Raw genomic sequence first — 23,411 nt, 5'->3', positions numbered from 1 at the left:
TTAAGAGTACATAAACGTCATAAAGGTCGGGACAAGGCCTCGCCATACCAATCTATACATGTCCAAAGCATACTGACCAAATAGGCAACTCCGGAGCAAGTGGAGTACACCAACACCTTCCACTGAGCTGATAGCCTACTAGGAGGACTGTCAACTTGTCTATTGGGACCTGCAGGCATGTAACGCAGCGTCCCCGTGCAAAAGGGAAGTCAATACAAATAAAGTACCTGAGTATGTAAGATATGAAAGCAGTATATAAAAGACATGAAAGAAACATGGAGTAAAGAACTCTACCTATAATTCTGAATAGCTTTGTGAATCATGAAACATTTATAATGTCAAACATATGCGTATAAATGTCATATCATGCATAGGTATGTGCGTAAACAACATCATCAAGCCTCTAAGGGCATCTTATCATCTCGGCCTCTGTGGGCGAAATCATCAACGTATACCAGCTGATCAGGTGGTGGTGCGTATATAATGCCATAACCTTTCCCCATACCCCATATACATATAATATACGCGTATATAACACCATCTGGTCATGGGTCAATGTACATGTATAAATGAATGCAATGCATAAGAAGTAAGTCAATAAGATCTCTCGGGATGTCATAAGATCAATATGCCTTCGGTTAATATCATGAAATAAACTTTATCAACTTACGTATTTTATGAGATCCATGAACAGACGATATGATAATATGACACATGGAGAATCAAGAACATAGGCATCCCTGGTACTTCTAAGAATAGAATCATTTGTGAAAATTTTGCGTTTGCTCGTTTCGTTTGTATCATATGGATCATGTCAAAAGGAAAGAAGGGATAGCCTTAACATACCTTACCTCTGTTGAGTCCTTAATACCTTCAAGCAATTCTTCAAACAACTCAACTCAATCTACCATAGTATAAGGAGATTCAAAATCACTGCTGAGTAAAGGCTAAGTCCGCAACTTAAACTAGCAGCTCGTTTATGTAAATTTGGATAGCATCTCCCCTATAACAAGGTCATCGTCCAATACCATATGCCAACAACAACAACCAGAGCAATACAATAAGAACAACATCACCAATAGGGAACAAAATATTTCATTAACAAGTCATCAACATATCACGACGAGTGGCAAGCTCGGATTGAATCCCTTTAGCACCCTTCAACCCTATTATAATTCATTCTTGAACTTAGTAATATATCCAGTATAATAACCAATACCTTTTAAAGGATTTCCAACCTTGTACTCAATTTCAAAGTTACTAGAAATAGCCTAACACAAGATAATATCACTGTGGACAACTTCCAAGTGCTTTATAGCCATTTATTTTTTAGTTACCAATTTTCTCAATAAGATTGACATGTAAACCAACATAATCATACTAACAATATCATAGATAACTTATTTTCCATAGTTTCCATCCACTTAAAGTCCATAAGAGCGACTTCCAAATCAATCCATCAAGAATAACAACATCTCAAGCTACTCCAAGTATTATCTTATAGTTTATCATCCTAACAACTTAACCAACATACAAGCAAGATTAGGCTGTCATTTTTAAGATGAACATCATAGGCAGTAACAACTTGAAATTTCAGCCAAACACAGCCCACAATTATTCTCAATGACGACACAACTTCAGAGAGCTGTTGTTCTTCACTAGAACTAACTTTTGATGTTGAAATATGGTGTAATCACTTTGGAGTCACTTCAAACCCTTATGGTATCTGTTTAGGAGGAGTGCAGGGATGAGGTTGGGTCGAAAAATGAGAAATAAAGGTCATCCAAATCGTTTTTAAAGTGAAGTAGGTCGACCACCGCCTAAGTGGGTCCCATTAGGAGCTGCTTGCGCAGTTTTGTGAAAATACGAATATCTATCTACTATGATATCGTATTGACGAACGGTTTTATGCGTTAGAAACTAGACTTGTAGATCTTCAATTTGATATATGGATCATCCTTTAATTCCAAGTATATTAGGAGAAAAGCTCTGCTACATTTTACCTAATTTTCAGCACATTATGAATGTAACTTGTGATGACTTTTGCCAACTTTTGTTCCACAACTCACTTGATTTCAAAACTTAACACATGACTATCATACGACTAAAATAACTCATAACATAACCTCCTTATCATGTTAAGCACCCTATTCTTATCCCAAAAGTACATGTTATAATATTCTCAACTTGTCGACTTTTGACGAAACTTATTTTCTTTAATTTGTTTAGATTCTAAGCCTTTCAACCCTCTTGGTACTTGTTATCCATGATATTAAAGATTTGTAACCTCCAAGGTAACATGATTAACTTACTTTAAGGACTTTAAAAGACGATCTCATTTTTGAGCTTACATCAATTGACTTATGACGCATTCTCACGTATGAAAATATGGGGTGTAACATCATTCCCCCCTTTGGAACATTCGTCTTCGAATGTTGACTGATGCGCCTATCAATCTCATAACATATAGCTTTTATGAATACTTTAATAATGCCCTTGCCATCTAGGAAACTGTTCTGTGAATAAATTCAAAGGTTAGGGCATTCCCACTTTTGGCCTCTTTCTCACACCACGACTTGTGGTCGGAATTCTTCCAATCTCATAACTGTTGCTACCTTATATCATGCAGCCTGTACGACTCTGACCTTGTAAGTGCGCCTATGCGACTCTTCTCTCCTTTTTCCTCCAGCTGTTAGCCAATATCTAGGCCTCGTTTTGTGAACATATACAGAACTATGACAAGCTATCTCTCGAGGCATCTATAGGTGTACTAAAGTGCTTCTCTCGGTACTTTGTCGAACTTACGACCATTGCTATATCTTATTTCATAGCCTCGGTTATCTATGCTTATGGCTTTATTACATCTAGGTAGGTTATACTATACCATAACACTTACTTTGGTTTATTATTACCGAGGTCTGCTACCCAATTCCAGGTTACTATCTTGCTACTTATCTTATATGTATAAATCTAAGTCTTTTAGTTCTTCTTCATTACTGTTCATCTTAAGAATGACGACCTAATATCATCTGATACTTTGTAACTTTTATCCATCCGTTGTTGATTCACCTTAATGTTGATCCATAATCTACCACTGATAATTTGAAACCTCTTACGTAATACATTATCACTAGAGCTCACGTCTTATCGGGGAACATCTGAAGTTATTTGCCTGATCCACCTAGGGACAATACTATACTTCAACATAGCATCCCAATGCGATTCATCTTATGGGGGTATTCTAATCTCGTGCAATTCATGAAATACCTTTTCTTTAAATCATTACTCAATCAAAGTCCTAAGCGTCACCCTCTTATCTATCACAATTACACCCTTATTCTACTACCAAGGAAGCATTCCATCTCTTCTAAATGCACCTAGTCTTAGACTCCTCCGAGTTAATTAAAGCTATACTGAGCTTTCTATAACTTACGGAAACCATCAGCTCTCTTGTTTTGATGGGCTTAATCCCGAGACCTTACCTATTCTTGTCACCTTCTCACTCATCTTTTTTTATCCTTACTCCTATATACCTAAAACCTTGTCGCTCTACGATACTTTAGCTTGCGACCTACACATATCTATTCATACTACTCGCAACCTTCCTTTAACTTGCTAACACTATACATTTCCTTTCGTGCCTTCTCGGTTGCCTTTAAACATAAGCAATTACTTTTCCTGGTCGTTCTATCACTTGTTGCATGAATGCTTGTCTTATCTTAGTGCCCACGAATACTGGAATTTCCTGTAACTCATATGATCTCAAATATCACTTTTGATTTTTACTTCTCATTCATTAGCCACGATAGTTGCCACTTTTTTATGGAGTGCATATAATATTGTAGTGAGACTGTTGTTACAAGATCATTTCCTCTTTAGGTCAATATGCTTAGGTTGAAGCCTTCTTCCTTATTTTCTAAGCTAGTCTTTCATTGTAGTACTTAGGGGAGACCCTCTGACTCTTGTAAACCTGCGAGCTTATTACATCATATACCCGACGAAATTTTTGATATTCTTACTCGCCTATAATTATCCCTAGTTACTTACCTCCGCACTCTTGTGCTCGTAGGGTTGCTTCTGAACCAAATTTTTTGACTGTCTTCCTAGTAGCACTCTCTTTTATTTCTCTAATACTTATACGGTACCTTTAATTATCCCAACTCCTATCTGAATATTTCTCAAGGATTACAACGTCATATTTGCGAGACTGAATTCACTATGTTGGGGTTCACTACGTTTATCTAGCCCAATCTGCGAATTTGTCTGTATCCTCTTGTCTAGCCATAACTAGACTCTTCCTGAATCAACTACTAACTATTCGTTGGTCCATTATCTAGCTATAACTAGTCTCTTCCTGAATAAACTACTAAGTACTCATTGGTCCATTCTCATATCTATATTCCGCGTAATCTCTCTTGGGATATGTCCTTTGTCTTAACTTACCTCTCGCACTAGCTCCTGATATATCAAGTGTCCATTCACACTTATTATAAAAAATATCATGGCCGGGAAATCTTACTGCCTCTCCCCGGCGTCGTGCTTGCATAATGTTCTAGAGTCGCAATATATCTGTAAGATCTGAATAAATGCAACCTCATCCCTTTCGCCTTTTTACCACATTCTTCCTTTACTATTTCATAGTTACCTGAACCACTTAACTCCGACTTAATACCACATCACACCATCTCCTCCCCTTTAAGGGAGTACTAAGATTTAGTGCTACGACGATCTACCTATAGATGTTTTATTTCTTCATCTTTGGCGTCTTTTCACATCATCGATGACCCTTACTCGCCTTACGGTAACCCTTTTGTACTATGGATAACTGAATTTCTTATGCACAAGGGTGACACCTAGTGTAACTGACACACTTAGTCCTTTAAGTTTAACTCTGCTCACAGTGCTTGCTTTAGGGAAGCGTCTTCCTGAATGAACTTTAAAGGTTATTCTTTTGTTGTCCATTCTATTATTGCCGGAACGCGATCTCTGAAATTTTTACGATGTCGACTATTATCAAATCCCCTGGTCCCTAATTCATGTTCGGTTTTATCTTGTTTACTAGACCATACTAATTTCTGTTACTACAAGGGTTCTAACTTAGCCTTCTGATAATCATGTTCGAGTCACCAACTCATTTCTCGAAATGAGGGTATGACTTTATGGCTTATATAGTTTATTGTATCAAGGCCTGTCATCTCTTGTCTTTTCCTTCACTTAACTATAGACTCTGTCATTATGTCATATTTTGATTTACCGTTGTCACCCATTTATCACATCTTACTCATAATGCTTCATTTACTCTCTTCTTATTCTCCTGCTAATATGTCTGTCTATTACTTTATTCTGAAAACTTCAACAAAATATTCTTTCGCTTTTATCTCCCCTTGCTCCATCTACTGGATTTTTGGGCCGCCTAACAGTCTCTCTTGACTAGGGACGGGAACTATACTAAGGTAAATATTTATTCCTTCTAGGATTCCACTGCCTATCTCCTAAAATTTCTGAACATCTAGTATTCATATCTGACTGTACTATTCTAGAGTGCACTATCTGGGTGTCCCATAAGGAGATCTATTACCACGTTTGCAATATCCTTAAAAAATGTTAGCTAATGATAACAATCCATTCACCCTTATGGGTTACTCTAACCCTAGCTGAATCCTGATATCTCATCCTTCTCTTAAACTATATCTGTTAGCTCCCATAGGGCATATCTGAGATGGGTATGGCCAATTGTATATATGTCTGTTACTGTTGAAAGTAACTCATAATGCTTATATTTCTTTGCCTAAATTGTAAATACTGATCTGATTCTTTACCTAAATTGAAAGTAACCCATCTCCACCTTGCTTCTTTTACTTATTGAAATTTGTATCTACATTCTGATTCTCTTATTGCTTTTTAAACCATATGGGTGTATAGTTATTCATGCCTTAGGGCTCCTTATCAAGAAGCTTACATGTCTTAGTACACACATAATCTACTGAATACCTTACATTCACTCATCATAAGCATGATGCAAAATCGAGTTCCTCTAACTCAACTCTTCCACATCCACATTCAATCCCTTACCAACTGTCTTTGTGGATGTAGCTATCATTGTATTACGAATAAAGTAGAATTTAGGAGTTTGAATTCTTACAACTGAGCTCTACCACACGATCTAGAGTAAGAAGAAAGAGTGACAGTACTAAATGCCATGTATCCTCCTGCTTATAACTGTGTTGCACAACACACCCATTAACAAGACTCTACTAGACACAGCTTGTAGACTTCCTAGGACAGAACTGCTCTGATACCATTTCTGCCATGACCCAAACCGATGGGCCACGACGGGCACTCAATGCCTTACTCAACCGAGTACTTACGTAACGTATCTTTCTTATCATACTATCATGGGTAAATGAGCCGGAAAGGCCGCCATGAGATAACCAGGATAAAACATAAGGGAATACTCGACATATGACGACCCAACATGGAATACAAACTTATACATGTGACATACGGGCCTATAGGACCGAAATGATCATTTGTACACTTAAAACATAGTCCGAAAAGGCCATAAAATCATCCATATACATGACATATGTCTATAAGCCTCTAAGAGTACATAAACGTCATAAAGGTCGGGACAGGGCCCCGCCATACCAATCTATACATGTCCAAAGCATACTGACCAAATAGGCAACTCCGGAGTAAGTGGAGTGCACCAACACCTTCCGCTGAGCTAATAGCCTATTAGGAGGACTGACAACCTGTCTATTGGGACTGCAGGAATGAAATGCAGCGTCCTCATGCAAAAGGGACGCCAATACAAATAAAGTATCGAGTATGTAAGGCATGAAAGCAGTATATAAAAGACATGAAATAAACATGGAGTAAAGAACTCTACCTGTAAGTCTGAATAGCGTTGTGAATCATGAAACATTTATAATGTCATGCATATGCGTATAAATGTCATATCATGCATAGGTATGTGTGTACATAACATCATCAAGCCTCTGAGGGCATCCCATCATATCATTTCGGCCTCTATGGGCGAAATTATCAACGTATACCAGCTGATCAGGTGGTGGTGCGTATATAGCGCCATAACCTTTTCCCATACCCCATATACATATAATATACACGTATATAATGCCATCTGGTCATGATTCAATGTACATGTATAAATGAATGCAATGCATAAGATGCAAGTCAATAAGATCTCTCGGGATGTCCTAAGATCAATATGCTTTCTTTTAATATCATGAAATAAACTTTATCAACTTACATATTTTCTGAGACCCATGAACAAACAATATAATAATAGGACACATGTAGAAACAAGAACATAGGCACCCTTAGTACTTCTAAGAATAGAGTCATTTGTGAAAGTTTTATGTTTGCTCGTTTCGTTTGTATCGTATGGATTATGCCAAAAATAAAGAAGGGATATTTTTAATATACCTTAAATCTATTGAGTCCTTAATACCTTCCAAGCAATTCTTCAAACAACTCAACTCAATCTACCATAGCATAAGCAGATTCAAAATCACTGCTGAGTAAAGGCTAAGTCCCCAACTTAAACTAGTAGCTCGTTTATGTAAATTTGAGCAGCATCTCCCCTGTAACAAGGTCCTCCTCCAATACCATATACCAACAACGACAACTAGAGCAATACAATAAGAACAACATCAACAATAGGGTATAAAATATTTCATTAACAAGTCATCAATATATCACGACGAGCGGCAAGCTCGGATTGAATCCCTTTAGCACCCTTCAACCCCATTATCATTCATTTTTTAATTTAGTAATATATCCAGTATAATAACCAATATATTTTAAAGGATTTCCAACCTTGTACTCAATTTCAAAGTTACCCGAAATAGCCTAACACAAAATTATATATCAATGTGGACAACTTTCAAGTGCTTTATAGCCATTTCTTTTCTAGTTACCAATTTCCTCAACAATATTGACATGTAAACCAACACAATCATACTAACAATATCATAGCCAACTTATTTTCCATAATTTCCAGCCACTTAAAGTCCATATGAGCAACTTCCAAATCAATCCATCAAAAATAACAACATCTCAAGCTACTCCAAGTATTATCTTATAGTTTATCATCCTAAAAACTTAACCAACATACAAGCAAGCTTAAGCACAATTAGTAGGTTGTTATACTCACCATAGGCAGTAACAACTAAAAATTTCAGCCAAACACAACCCACAATTATCCTCAATGACAACATAACTTCAGAGAGGTATTGTTCTTTACTAGAACTAACTTTTGATGTTAAAATATGATGTAATCACTTTGGAATCACTTCAAACCTTGTTTAAGAGGGTTAGGAGGAGTGTAGGGACAAGGTTCGATCACTGCCTAAGTGGGTCCCATTGGGAGCTGCTTGTGAAGTCTCATAAAAATGCGAATATATCTATACTCCGATATCGTATCGACGAACGGTTTAATGCGTTAGAAACTAGAATCGTAGATATTCTATTTGATATGTGGATCATCCTGTAATTCCAAGTATATTAAGAGAAAAGCTCTGCTACATTTGACCTAATTTTCAGCACATTATGAATGTAACTTGTGATAACCTTTGCGAACTTTTGTTCCACAACTCACTTGACTTCAAAACGTAACACACGACTATCATACGACTAAAATAACTCATAACATAACCTCTTTATCATGTTAAGCACCCTATTCTTATCCCAAAAGTACATGTTATAATATTCTCAACTTGTCCACTTTCGACGAAAATTATTTGTTTCAATTTGTTTAGCTTCTAAGCCTTTCAAACCTCTTGGTAATTGTTATCCATGATCTTAAAGATTTTTAACCTCCAAGGTAACATGATTAACTTACTTTAGGTACTTTCAAAGACGATCTCATTTTTGAGCTTACATCAATTGACTTACGACGTACTCTCACGTACAAAAATATGGGGTGTAACAAATGTTACCGTATATTTTTATGTTATTTGATTGAGATTATTTTATACTAATAAGTTCATAAATTATGATAATTTTCTCACTCATTAATTAGTATATTTGTTTCACTCTTCAATTTTAATTTTATCCTTTTTATATAGAAATTAAGTTATATATATCAACACCATAATAACTTTCTTTTACAATCTTCTCTAAAATTCTCAGACCCTACTTGTGAGATTTCACTGGGTTGTTGTTGTTGTTGTTGTTGTTGTTGTTGTTGTTGTTGTTGTTGTTGTTGTTGTTGTTGTTGTTGTTGTTGTTGTTGTTGTTGTTGTTGTTGTTGTTGTTATTGTAATCTTCTCTAAAACTGCATGAACGCAAAAACATTCATGCACCGATTTTCTTTTAGTGTAATTCAATATATTGTATTAGGTTATTTATAATTTATTTTATATATTCATCAATAAGTGCTACTGATTAATAAAATGAACCACAATTATCCTTTAAATTGATCAGAAGGAGTAAATATTTTTGACACCGTTAATGCTTAAAACTCAAGCTATTACGTTATGTATGTTTATTTCTTTTTTTTGATTGTGATGATAGCCAAATAAAAATTTTCACTTTGAGTTCTCGACCTCAACATTCGATAATCCACCACTTTATTCTTTGTGCTCTTCTTTCTAGTTTTATTTTTTGAAATTCGAATTTTTTGTCTTAAATGATTAATTTGTTGTTTAGAAAGCAAATTTTGTTGTTACTGTAAAAATTTTATAAAATAAATTTAAGGGTCTTTCAGTATGATTTTGCCTTAGGCCACAAGATCCGTTGTGGCGCCCCTGCCTCACACCCTACTTGTGAAATCCCACTGGATTGTTGTTGTATTGGTAAAGTGTTACTTTAGGCGGCTGCTACGTTTGCTCCTTATAGTAAATCGTGGAGATCACACCTCTTATGTACACAAATATCAATAGCCATAAACTTTACGGTGACCTCTCTCGAGAACAGGTTATTTTGCTGCAAATTTAGCTTATACAGTTAATGACTAGGTCAGAGCGTTCTATTGACTTTGCAGTACACATAAGTGAAGAAGCTTGGCCAGGCTCGTAGCTCTGAGTCTGAGGCTTAGTCCCTTTTTCCTTTTCAAATACTCTCTCCGTTCCAATGTTTGACTGGGCATGAAGTTTAAGCAAATATGAAGACGTTTGAAATTTGTGCTCCTAAACAAATCAAAAAGTGATATAAAGTATTTGTGTGGTTATAAAAGCTTCTCATTAAGGGTATAATGGAAGTTTAAGCTAAATTATTTCCAAATTTAGAAAGGGGTCGTTCTTTTTGGAACGGATCAAAAAGAAAATAAGTTCACATAAACTGGAACGGAGGAAGTATACATATTTATCAGAATTAATTTGGTGAACGTAGTTTCCTCTAGGTCTTGTACAAAATATTTCCTGGGGGGGGGGGGCAAAAAAAAGTCTTTGTAAGTATTCAAAATTGTGTTCCTTGTGGCTTAACTATTTGTTACCCCTCTTTCTCATTTTATATGATACACAGTTATCAAACACTCAACATTGTGCTCCTGTTGGTTGTTTGCTATTCCTTTTATCTCATATTATGTGATACATCCTCTCTTTAGTCTATCTTAAAAAGAATGACACATTTCAATATTTAAAATCAATATAACTGTTATGAAATATAGCTCAAAGTAACAATATAGAACAAGTAAAAACAAGCTAAGAGATATATAAAGAGATGAGAGATTATTATTTCTTCTTCAATTGTGTGTTCTTTCCATCTATTACAATGCCTTTATATAGGCATGAAAAATGAAGAAATATGTCATTGAATATGTCATTAAGCATTTGAGAGGAAGATCATGGAGGAAGATAGACATCCACCATAATTTCTTATAACACTCCCCCTTGGATGTCCATAGATAATGTGCCTCGTTAAAACCTTATTAGAAAAAAAAATTCCTAGTGAAGGAAAAAGAGTACACATGTTTAGAAATACTCTTTTTGGTTGCCTCATTCAAAACCTTGCAAGGAAAATCCAGTGGGACAAAACCTTATAAGGGAAAAAGAGTACACCGCGTATTAACTCCCCTTGATGAGAGCATCAATTCACATCCTTGAGCCTTCGCATCCAAATCTTGTACACTAGTTTCTTAAAGGTTGACGTTGGTAGATATTTGGTGAGCAAATTAGCCATATTATCACTTGAACGGATCTGTTGCACATTGATATCACCATTCTTTTGAAGATCATGCATAAAAACTAACTTTGGTGAAATGTGCTTTGTCTTATCTTCTTTTATGAATCCTCCCTTCAATTGGGCTATGCATGCTGCATTGTCTTCATACAAAATTATGGGTAGTTTGTCACACTTCAAACCATATTTGTCTCGAATAAGGTGTATTATAGACCTTAATCATACACATTCTCGACTTGCTTCATGAATAGAAATTATCTCAGCATGATTAGATGAAGTAGCCATGATTGATTGCTTAGTCGATCGCCAAGATATTGCAGTGCCTCCACATGTAAACACATAGCCAGTTTGAGATCGAGCCTTGTGTGGGTCAGATAAATACCCAGCATCGGCATAACCAACAAGATTGGGACTATAATCATTGCCATAAAATAAGCCCATATCGGTAGTCCCTTTTAGATACCGCAATATGTGTTTAATTCTATTCCAATATCTCTTTATAGGAGCAGAGCTATATCTTGATAATACATTAAAATGAAAAAGTTATGTCAGGCCTTGTAGTGTTAGCAAGATACATTAGTGCACCAATTGCACTAAGATATGGTACTTCAGGACCAAGAAGTTCTTCATTCTTTTCTTGAGGTCGGAACGGGTCCTTATTCACATCAAGTGATCGAACAATCGTCAAAGTACTTAATAAATGTGCTCCATCCATGTAAAATAGCTTCAATACCTCTTCTATGTAGGCAGATTGATGAACAAAAGTCCCGTTTGCCAAATGTTCAATTTTCAAACCAAGACATAATTTTGTCTTTCTGAGATTTTTCATCTTGAATTCCTTCTTTAAATAATCAATTGCCTTTTGAGGTTCTGTAGTAGTTCCAATAAGATTTATGTCATCAACATATACAACAAGTACAACAAACTTCGATGTTGTGTTCTTTATAAAAATACACGGACAAATGGCATCATTTATATTACCTTCCTTTAATAAATACTCATTAAGGCGGTTATACCACATTCTTCCTGATTGCTTTAGACCATACAAAGATCTTTGCAATTTGATTGAAAATATTTCCCGGAACTTTGAATTATATGTGTTAGGCATTTTAAATCCCTCGAGAATTTTCATGTATATCACATTATCAAGTGAGCTGTAGAGGTAGGCTGTAACCACATCCATTAAATGCATGTCAACCTTTTCATGGACATCAAGACTAATGAGATAACAGAACATTATAGCATCCATAATAGGAGAATACGTCTCTTCATAATCGACACCGACCTTTGTGAAAATTCTTGTGCAACAAAGCGCGCCTTATATCTTTGTACCTCATTTTTCTCATTCCTTTTACGTACAAAGACCCATTTATAACCAACAGGTTTAACACCATTAGGTGTTTGGACTACAGAATCAAAAACTTCACGTTTTGTAAGTGAATCCAACTCAGATTGGATTGCTTCTTGCCATTTTGGCCAATCACGTCTTTGTAGACATTCTCCAACGGATTGAGGTTCAAGATCCTCATTATCTTGCATAATGCTAGATACAACATTGTATGCAAAGACATAATCCACAACTATATTCAATCGATTCAAATCTGTCTCAATATCGATTGGGTTTATTGATAGTTCCTTATTTTCTTTAGTCTCGGGCTCATTGATTTCCTCATGAATTTTAGGATTTGTTAAATCATGGGTTTTTTTATGAGACTCATTCGTAGTGTTATCTTGATCATTTATTTTTATTTTTCTAGGATTTCGATCCTTAGAACCCAATGGTCTGGCACGCTTTAGGCGTGTTTTTGACTCATTAGCTATGACACTAGAAGATTTTTCAACAGGGACATCAATACGGATTGGAATATTCTCTTCAGGGATATGTGATTTCGTTATCCTTTTCAGATCCGTAAATGCGTCTGGCATTTGATTTGCTATTTTCTGCAAATGAATAATCTTTTGCACCTATTTTCCACAATTAGAGGCACGTGGATCAAGATGAGACAATGATGGATTTTTCCACGAAATTTTCCATTTGATTCCACCAATTTCTCCCCCTAATTTTGGGGAAAATGCCCCATTGAATCGACAATCTGCAAATCGAGCAGTGAACAAATCTCCCGTTAATGTTTCGAGGTAACGAATAATGGAGGGCGATTCAAACCCAACATATATTCCTAGCCTTCTTTGGGGACCCATCTTGGTGCGATATGGACGTGCTACAGGCACATATACTGCGCACCCAAAAATTCTTAAATGGGATATATTAGGTTCATGACCCAAAACTATTTGCAACGGGGAATATTTATGATAATTTGCCGGTCTAAGACGAACTAGCGTTGCAGCATGCAAAATGGCATGACCCCAAACAGAAGTGGATAATCTCATTTTCATGAGTAACGGTCTTGCTATCAATTGCAGACGTTTAATCAAAGACTCTGCATGGCCATTTTGAGTGTGAACATGAGCTACAGGATGTTTCACTTTTATCTCAATTGATAAGCAATAATCATTAAATATTTGGGATGAAAACTCAACAGCATTATCAAGTCGAATAAACTTAATTGGATTATCGGGAAACTTTTCCCGTAATCGAATTATTTGTGCCTTTATTTTTGCAATCGTCAGATTGCGAGATGACAAAAGGCACACATGATACCATCTAGAAGATGCATCTATTAAGACCATAAAATATCTAAACGACCTACTAGGTGGGTTAATAGGTCCACAAATATCCCCTTGTATACGTTCCAAGAACGCAGGGGACTCAATCCCAACCTTTGTTGGTGATGGTCTAATAATTAACTTGCCTTGATAACAAAGAGTGCAAAAAAATTCATTATTTAAAAGAAACATTAAATTCTTTAATTGATGCCCATTTGAGTTTTCTATAATTCGTTTCATCATAATTGATCCAGGATGTCCCAATCGATCATGTCAAAGTACAAAAGTATTGGAATCAGTCACCTTTTGGTTTACGATAGAATGCGCCTCAATTGCACTAATTCTTGTCCAATACAAATCACAAGATAAAGATGGGAACTTCTCAATAACCCTTTTGTAGCCAGAGACATTCTTCGTAATGATGAGATATTCGAGATTATTCTTATCTATTGTCTCAATATGAAATCCATTTCGACGGATATCTTTAAAACTCAACAAGTTCCTCTTGGACTTGGAGGAGAACATTGCATTCAACTAGATGACGCAATTAGATTACTACTGTCACGACCCAAAATCCCAATCTATCGTGATGACACCTATCTCGATACTAGGAAAGCCTATAATCTCAATAAACCAAAACTTCTCTTTAAGGTTGAAAATATAATATTTAAATACAATACAAACACTCCCCAAAACCTGGTGTCACCGAGTACATGAGCATCTAATATAAATACAAGTCTAGAAAATATAGTCTATAATAGTCTGAGACCAAATACAGTAAACAAAGAGATAAGGTCCGCGGAACACAGCAGCTACCTCAAAATCTCCTGAAAATCAACCGCGCGAAAGGATCAACACCCGCTATGTCCGGGAATATCCGGATCTACACACGAAGTGCAGGGTGTAGTATGAGTACAACCAACTCAACAAGTAACAATAATAAATAAGGAACTGAAGATAGTAACGAGCTACATAGTTATGGTTCATTTTCATTAATTCCAGCAAAGAATAGACATGCTATCAAATCTGGCAGTTTAATGTCAAATCAATTTTTATACAGTTCCTGTTAATGTAATCCGTATATCAAAATCTTTCAGAGATTTCACAACAATGACAGATAGAAACTAAGTGCAACAACAAATGGAAATCAAGTACAACCTCTTAGGACAACAATCACTCACTAGGCTCCCAGCCCTCATCACTCACTCTCAATGGGTACCCGCGCTCACTAGGGGTGTACAGACTCCGGAGGGGCTCCTACAGCTCAAGCGCTATAATTTGTATGGACAACTCGCGTGCCATAATATAAATATCTGGATCCGCATGGCCAACTCACGTGCTATAGTATAATATAAGGATCCGCACGGCCAACTCACGTGCTATAGTATAATATAAGGATCTGCACGGCCAACTCACGTGTTGTACGGACAACTCACGTGCTATGATATCAATATCTTACAATCAGGCCCTCGACCTCTCTCAGTCATAAATCTCTCCAGTCTCTCGGGCTCTCATTAATCATGAACTCAGCCCAAACAACAATGATATGATGTATCAATAATAATAACAGAGACTGAGATAAAATGTGCAAGTAAAAACTAAGACTGAGTACATATAGCATTTAGCAGATAATTCAACAAGTACGCGACCTCTGTGGGTCCCAACAATACTATCACATAGCCTAAGCATGATTTCTAACATGATTTACAGTCAAATTTTATCAACACATAGAGAGCATATAGCTAACAATATATTATTCAACTTTACAGTTTCCCGGGACGGAACAAGTCACAATCCCCTCGGTGTACGCCCACACGCCTGTCACCTAGCATGTGCGTCACCTCCAAAATAATCACATGATACCAAAATCCGGGGTTTCATACCCTCGGGACCAGATTTAAAATTGTTATTTACCTCAAAACATGAAACTATTTACTATGCTATGCCTTCGCCTCGCAAATCGACCTCCGAATGCCTCGAATCTAGTCACAAATAATTCATTTCAGTCAATAAAATTTATTGGAATTAATTCCATAAAAAAATACTAATTTTTCATAAAAATCCGAAATTTAGCTCAAAAATCGTCTTGGAATCCGACAAAAGTTACAAAATACGAAAGCTCATTCAACCACGAGTCTACCCATACCAATTTTACCAAAATCTGACCTCAACTCGACCCTCAAATCTACAAATCTTATTTCCAAATTTCTAAGTTCCAATCTCCGATTTACACCTCAAAATCATGTAATCTAGTCGGATTATTCGGTAATAATTCAATATTATGGAGTAGAAATGATCACAAGGGACATACCTCAAGTTTTCCTTGAAAATATATCAAAAATCGCCTCTCCTCAAGCTCCAATTTGTCAAAAATGGCGAATGGGACGAAGTCCCTATTTTTTTAATTCTGCCTAGACAACCTTGGTTCTGCCTCGATCTTGGCCTTCGATCGAGGTCCTCGATCCTGGGCCTCGATCGTGGCTTCAATCCTGATCATCGACCATGGCCCTCGAGCCTAGCCTTCGATCATGTCTTCGACCCTGCCTTCGACCGTGACCTTCGACCCTGGGCTCGGTCATGGCTTCGATCGTGGCCCTCGACCCTGGGCTCGATTATGGCTTCGATCATGGCCCTCGACCCTGGGCTCGATCTGGGCTCACATCTGGGCTCGATTTTGAGAGATTTCTAGGCTCGAATCTGGCAGAAGAAATGTCCAACACAAGGAAATTGCAGCAGCTGTTGTAGTTCAATATTTGATCCGTTAACCATCCGAAACTCACCCGAGGCCCTCGGGACCTCAACCAAATATACCAACAAGTCCTAAAATATCATACGAACTTAGTCGAATCCTCAAATCACCTCAAACAACGCTAAAACCATGAATTTCACCCCAATTCAAGCCTATTGAACTTTGAAATTTCTAATTTCTACAAATAACACCGAAACCTATCAAATCACGTCCGATTGACCTTAAATTTTGCACACAAGTCATAAATGACATAACATACCTATTAAAAATTTTAGAATCGGATTTCGACCCTGATATCAAAAAGTCAACCCCTCGGTCAAACATCCCAAAAATTCAACTTTCGGCATTTCAAGTCTAATTCCTCTACAGACCTCCAAAAATTCTTCCGGACACGCTCCTAAGTCCGAAATCACCATACAGAGCTATTGGAATTATCAGAATTCGAATCCTAGGTCGTTTACACATAGGTCCATATCCGGTCCACTTTTCTAACTTAATTATTTTTAATTATGAGACTAAGTGTCTCATTTCACTCCGAATTCCTTTCGAACCCGAACCAACTAACCCGATAAGTCATAAATCAATAGCAGGGCATAAATTGAGCAGTAAATGGGGAAATAGGGTTATAATATTCAAAACGACTTGCCGGGTCGTTACATTTTCCCCTCTTAAACAAACGTTCGTCCTCGAACAAGTTTAGAATAATACCTGCAGTCTCAAATAAGTGTGGATATTTGTTCCGCATCTCCTGCTCCATCTCCCAAGTATTTTCTCCGACTGGCTAGTCTATCCACTGCACCTTCACTGGTGCTATATTCTTTGACCTCAGCTTTCGAACCTGTCAGTCTAAAATAGTCACCGGCTCCACATCATAAGTCAAATTACCGTCCAGCTGTACTGTACTGAAATCAAGAATGTGAGACGGATCCCCGACATACTTTCAGAGCATGGATACATGGAACACTGGATGAACACCTGATATACTAGGTGGCAAAGCAAGTTCATAAGGCACCTCCCCAACTTTCTTAAGTGTCTCAAAAGGCCCAATATACCGAGGGCTCAACTTGCCCTTTTTCCCGAACCTCAACACACCCTTCATGGGTGAAATGTTGAGCAGAACCTTCTCCCCAACCATGTGAACAACATCACGAACCTTCCTGTTGGCATAACACTTCTGTCTAGATTGTGTCGTGCGAAGCCGTTCCTGAATTACTTTGACCTTCTCTAAAGCATCCTGAACCAAGTCAGTACCCAATAGTCTAACCTCACCAGGCTCAAACCAACCCACCGGAGACCGACACCGTCTCCCATATAGAGCTTCATACGGAGCCATATGAATGCTTGACTAGTAGCTATTATTGTAAGCAAACTCTATGAGTGGCAGAAATTGATCCCAAGAACCCCCAAAATCGATGACACAAGCGCGTAGAATATCCTCCAATATCTGAATAGTGCGCTCGAACTGTCCGTCCGTCTGAGGGTAAAATGTTGTACTCAACTGAACCTGTGTGCCCAATTCTCGCTGCACTGCCCTCCAAAACTGTGAGGTAAAGTGTGTACCCCGATCTGAAATAATGGACACCGGCACACCGTGTAGGTGAACAATCTCGCGAATATAAATCCCAGCCAACCGCTCCGAAGAATAATTAGTAACGACTGGAATAAAATGCACAGATTTGGTCAACCGATCTACTATCACCCAAACAACATCAAACTTTCTCAAAGTCCGTGGGATTCCAACTGTGAAGTCTATGGTAATACGCTCCCACTTCCACTCCGGAACTTCAAGTCTCTGTAGCAATCCGCTCGGTCTCTGGTGCTCGTACTTTACCTGTTGACAATTTAAACACCGAGATACAAGCCCAACTATATCTTTCTTCATCCGCCTCCACCAATAGTACTGTCTCAAATCCTTATACATCTTCGCGTCGCCTGGATGAATAGAGTACCACAAACTGTGAGCTTCCTGGAGAATCAGCTTACGCAAACCATCTACATTAGGTACACATAGCCTGCCCTGCATTCGTAATACACTGTCATCTCCAATAGTGACTTCCTTGGCATCACCGTGATGAAACATGTCCTTAAGAACAAACAGATTTGAATCATCATACTGGCGCTCTCTGATGCGATCATATAAAAAAGTTCGAGAAACCACACAGGCCAAAACTCGATTCGGCTCGGAAACATCCAATCTAACAAACTGATTAGCCAAGGCCTGAACCTCCAAGGCTAAAGGCCTCTCTTCTACCGGTAAATATGCTAAGCTGCCCAAACTCTCTGCCTTACGAGTCAAGGCATCGGCCACCAGATTGGCCTTTCCGGGATGATAGAGAATGGTGATATCATAATCCTTAAGCAACTCCAACCACCTTCACTTCCGCAAGTTAAGATCCTTATGTTTACACAAATGTTGTAGACTCCGATAATCGGTATATACCTCACACTGGACACCGTACAAGTAATGCCGCCAAATTTTCAAGGCATGAACAATAGATGCTAAATCAAGATCATGGACCGGATAATTCTTCTCATGTACCTTTAACTGTCTGGACGCATAGGCAATCACCCTACCGTCTTGCATAAGTACTGCGCCGAGACCAATCTGCGACGCGTCACAATACATAGTATAAGACTTTGAACCTGTAGGCAACACCGATACTCGACCTGTAGTCAAAGCTGTCTTGAGCTTCTGAAATCTCTCTTCACATTCATCTGACCACCTGAACGGAGCACCTTTCTGGGTCAATTTAGTCATAGGCGATGCAATGGACGAGAAACCCCCCCACGAAACAACGATAATAACCGGCCAAGCTGAGAAAACTCTGAATCTCAATAACTGAGTATGGTCTGGGTTAATTCTGATCTGTCTCTATCTTCTTCGGATCCACCTTAATTCCTTCACTGGACACTATATGTCCCAAGAATGCCACCGAACTAAGCCAGAACTCAAACTTAGAGAATTTGGCATAAAGTTTCTCCTCTCTTAGCCTATGTAATACAATACCCAAGTGTTGTGCATGCTCCTCCTCGCTATGTGAGTACACCATAATATCATCAATGAATACCACGACAAATAAATCAAGATATGGCTGAAATACACTATTCATCAAATGCATAAATGTTGTTGGGGAATTGGTTAGCCCAAAATACATCACAAGAAATTCATAGTGGCCATAACGAGTCTTGAATGCCGTCTTTAGAATATCCGAATCCCAAATTTTTAATTGGTGATACCCAGACCTTAAATCAATTTTGGAGAACACCCTCTCTCCCTGAAGCTGGTCAAATAAATCATCAATACGCGGCAATGGATATTTATTCTTGATTGTAACTTTGTTCAACTGCCTATAATCAATGCACATCCGCATAGTACCATCTTTCTTTTTCACAAACAGAACCTGTGCACCCCAAGGTGACATACTAGGCCTAATAAACCCCTTTTCAAGGAGTTCCTGAAGTTGCTCTTTCAATTCTTTTAACTTAGCTGGTGCCATACGATACGGAGGAATAGAAATGGGCTGAGTGTCCTGCACCAAGTCAATACCGAAATCAATATCCATGTCGGGTGGCATACCCGGTAGGTCTGCAGGAAATACATTTGAAAAGTCTCGCAGGACCGGTACTGAATCAATAATAGGAGCATCTGCATCAACATCTCTCACAAAGGCCAAATATGATAAGCATCCCTTTCCAACCATACGTTGGGCCTTCAAATAAGAAATTACCCTGCTAGGAACAAGATTTAGAGAACCCCTCCATTCAACCTTTGGCAACCCCGGCATCGTCAACGTCACGATTTTTGCGTGACAGTCCAGAATAGCATGACATGGAGACAACCAATACATACCCAGGATTACATCGAAATCAACCATACCGAGTAATAAGAGATCAACTCTAGTCTCTAGTTCCCCAATAGTTTCCACACACGACCGATACACACGTAATAATATCGCTCACCGGTATAGATACACAAACAGGTGAAACTAAGGACTCACATGGCATATCCAGATAATGAGCAAAATACGATGATACATATGAATAAGTGGAACCAGGGTCAAATAATATAGAATCCTCCTTGTGGCACACTGAAACAATACCTGTGATCACTGCATCTGAGGTAACAACATCTGGCCTGGAAGGAAAAGCATAGAATCGAGCCTGCCTGCCACCTGATTGGCCTCCCCCTCTTGGGCGACCCCTAGCTGCCTGACCCACACCCCGAGCTGGCTGGGCAGGTGGTGTAACTGCTGGTGCTGGTGCCGTTGGTCGAGAACTCTACTGTGGAGCCCCACTCAACAACCTAGGACACTCTCTCTTGAAGTGACCAAATTCTCCGCACTCGAAACAACCCCTCCTCTAATGGAACTACTGCTCCTGATAACCCGAGGAATAACCTGCAGAAGCCTGTGCGGACGAGGCATGATGAGAACTCTGCGCTAGTAGTGCACTGAATGAAGACTGGCCTGAGTGAGCACTGTAAGAACCATGGCCAGTTGATGCACCACGATGAGCTAGACGACCCGTCTGAGCGTGTCTGTAAGAACGACCCCTACCACGGTGTAACTGACCACCTGAAGGAACACCGCTGTAATCACCCGGACCACGAGGCCTCTTAGCCTCTCTCTCTCTCTCCACGTTCCTGGTTATGAACCATCTCTATTTGCCGAGCAATGTCCACTACCTCATCAAAAGTAGCACCACACACTCTCTCCCTAGTCATAAGTAACCGCAACTGATATGTGAGGCCATCAATGAACCTCCTAATCCTCTACCTATAAGAGGGAACCAACCAGACTGCGTGATGATCCAACTCATAAAATCTCATCTCGTACCGCGTCACGGACATATCACCCTGGCGAAGCTACTCAAACTGTCTGCGTAGCTCTTCTCTGCAGGACTGAGGTACGAACTTCTCCAAAAAGATGAAGAACTGATGCCAAGTAAGGGGTGCTGAGCCAACATGCCTACGTCTCTCGTAAGTCTCCCACCATCTGAGTGTAGACCCAGAAAACTGAAAAGTAGTGAATGAGACCCCACTGGTCTCCAGAATACCCGTTGTCTGAAGCATCCGTTGACACCTATCCAGAAAATCCTAAGCATCCTCTGACTCAGTACTGCTAAATGGTGGAGGTCGAAGCCTCTCAAATTGCTCAACTCTCCTCTGCTCATCATTTGCCATAACAGGAACTACCGGGGCCTGAGCAGCTGCAACCGGCTGGGCTGGTAGTGCCCCCGGTATCTGTAGTCCTTGTACTACCTGGTCTGGAGTACGGGTAACAGGGGTATGAGTACCTCCCCCGGCCTGAGAAGTGGCAGGTGCGGCTTGAGCCGAAACCACCTGAGCAAGACCAGTGCAGGATGCCAATATCTGGGCCAAAGTCTCTTGAATGCCTGCAATCTCAATGGGCACAGTTGGTGCCTGAGTTGATCCTGTCGGCTCAACTATATCTAGAATCTGCTTCTGAGCTGGAACAACTGGTGGTACTACAGGTGCTATTCCAACTGTGGTACGAGCTACACCTCGACCTATACCTCGGCCCCGGCCTCTACCACGGCCCCGGCCTCTCGCGGCCCTAACTGGTGGCACTGGTGGCTAACCGTCCGATCCGGTAGTACGTGTCCTCACCATCTGTGAGAGAATAAAATAGCAAAAATTTAGTTTCCAGAATCAACAAATTCGCACGACAAAATACAAGAAAGTGAAATTTTCCTAAGGGTTCTACATCCTCTCGAAGATAAGTACAGACGTCTCTGTACCGATCCGCAAGGCTCTACTAAACCTGCTCATGACTCGTGAGACCTATGTAACCTAGGCTCTAATACCAACTTGTCACGACCCAAAATCCCAACCTGTCGTGATGGCGCCTATCTCGATAATAGGCAAGCCGATAATCTCAATTAACCAAAACTTCTCTTTAAGGTTGAAAATATAATATTTAAATACAATACAAACACTCCCCAAAACCTGGTGTCACCGAGTACATGAGCATCTAATATGAATACAAGTCTGGAAAATATAGTCTATAATAGTCTGAGACCACATACAGTAAACAAAGAGATAGAGAAGGAGAGATAAGGTCTGCGGAACACGGCAGCTACCTCAAAATCTCCTAAAAATCAACCGCGCGAAAGGATCAACACCCGCTATGTCCAGGAACACCCGGATCTGCACACGAAGTGCAGAGTGTAGTATGAGTACAACCAACTCAGCAAGTAACAATAATAAATAAGGAACTGAAGATAGTAACGAGCTACATAGTTATGGTTCATTTTCAATAATTCCAGCAAAGAATAGACATGCTATCAAATCTGACAGTTTAATGTCAAATCAATTTTTATACAGTTCCTGTTCATGTAATCCGTATATCAAAATCTTTCAGAGATTTCACAACAATGACAGATAGAAACTAAGTACAACAACAAATGAAAATCAAGTACAACCTCTTAGGACAACAATCACTCACTAGGCTCCCAGCCCTCATCACTCACTGGGCTCCCAGCCCTCATCACTCACTCTCAATGGGTACCCGTGCTCACTGGGGGTGTACAGACTCCGGAGGGGCTCCTACAGCCCAAGCGCTATAATCTGCATGGCCAACTCATGTGCTGCACAGACAACTCACGTGCCATAGTCAACTCACGTGATGCACGGTCAGCTCACGTGATGCACGGCCAACTCACGTGTTATAGTATAATATAAGGATCCGCACGTCCAACTCACGTGCTGCACGGCCAACTCACGTGCTATAGTATAATATAAGGATCTGCACGGCCAACTCACGTGCTGCACGGACAACTCACGTGCTATGATATCAATATCTTATAATCAGACCCTCGGCCTCTCTCAGTC

Source organism: Nicotiana tabacum, chromosome 13 (genome assembly GCF_000715075.1).
Source record: "Nicotiana tabacum cultivar K326 chromosome 13, ASM71507v2, whole genome shotgun sequence".
Classification (NCBI taxonomy): Eukaryota; Viridiplantae; Streptophyta; class Magnoliopsida; order Solanales; family Solanaceae; genus Nicotiana; species Nicotiana tabacum.
Note: the sequence above shows the minus strand (reverse complement) of the source record.